General features: G+C 42.0%; 1 protein-coding gene and 1 long non-coding RNA gene across 2 annotated transcripts in view; both read right to left on the reverse strand.

The window, feature by feature from the left end:
- LOC107102722 overlaps nucleotides 1-996 on the reverse strand; it is a 3,689-nt gene extending 2,693 nt beyond the window's left edge. The window contains exon 1 of the long non-coding RNA XR_001482140.1: nucleotides 149-996. This is a non-coding gene — a long non-coding RNA (uncharacterized LOC107102722). The remainder of the gene's footprint in view (nucleotides 1-148) is intronic.
- Nucleotides 1-1,140, reverse strand: part of bace1 (beta-site APP-cleaving enzyme 1) — a 27,994-nt gene that overhangs the window by 3,970 nt on the left and 22,884 nt on the right. The window lies entirely within an intron of this gene.

Here is a 1,140-nt window from a genome sequence, read left to right on the forward strand (position 1 = left end):
TTCGGTCGGTACCATAAAAGAACCGATGTTCGGTACCCAGCCCTACTCGCTTGTACACTTTTTCTGACCAGTTTTTCATTCCCCTTGCCTCTCTATTAATGTGTTTGGACCCAGAGCTCTGAGAACAGCCAGCCTCTTCAGCAATAACCTTTTGTGTCTTTCCCTCCTTGTGCAATGTGTCGATGGTCGCCTTTTGGACAGCTGTCAAATCTGAAGTTTCCCCCATGTTTGTGTCGGCTTCAGAACTGGACTGAGAGACCATTTAAAGCCCTTTGCAGGTGTTTTGAGTTAATCAGCTGCTTAGTTTGTGGCACCAGGTGTCTTCAAAATTTAACCCTTACACAATATTCATATTTTGTGACACATGGAATTTTGGATTTTCATTTGTTGCCCCTTCAAATCATCAAAATTAAATGAAATAAACATTTGAATGCATCAGTCTGTGTGCAATGAATAAATATAATGTACAAGTTGCACCTTTTGAATGCAATTACTGAAATAAATCAAGTTTTTCAAAATATTCAAATTTTCTGGCTTTTACCTGTATATATAATTAGGGGGTCCCGGAACGTGGACACTCCTGCCCAGATCTCAAAACGTTGAAGACCCCTGGCCTAGTGGTTATAGCAGTGTGCTCTGACAAGGTTGCAAGTGTCCGGTTCGATACCCACAGCCTGCACTCTAGGTCCCTCAGCAAGGGGACTTACAAGACCCGCGCAATGGCAGCCCACTGCTCCCCAAGGGGATGGGTTAAATGCAGAGGTGAATCTCTCCAGTGTGAGATCAATAAAGTTAAATTATTATTATTATTTTGATCCAGAAGACCTGAGAGGTCTGGGCCTTTGAAAGACTGATGACAAATCTGTATCGGTTAAAGAGATTCTGTTATAGATAAACAGAAGTATTTTAAAGCCTATTCTTGAGGTGATGTGCTCCACTTTCTTAGTTCTAGTGAGGACGCAGGCAGCAGCATCCTGCATGAGCTGCAGTTGTTTGATTGACTTTTTCAGCAGACCTGTGAGGACAGTTACAGTAATTATACTAAAACACAAATTAGTTTTTCAAGGTCCTGCTGAGACATTGGTCCTTTAACGCTGTAGAGGTTTTTTAGCTGATCGAAGGCCGACTTTGTTCTTGTCT

This window comes from Cyprinodon variegatus, unplaced genomic scaffold, assembly GCF_000732505.1.
Source record: "Cyprinodon variegatus isolate N-32 unplaced genomic scaffold, C_variegatus-1.0 Scaffold33, whole genome shotgun sequence".
Lineage (NCBI taxonomy): Eukaryota > Metazoa > Chordata > Actinopteri > Cyprinodontiformes > Cyprinodontidae > Cyprinodon > Cyprinodon variegatus.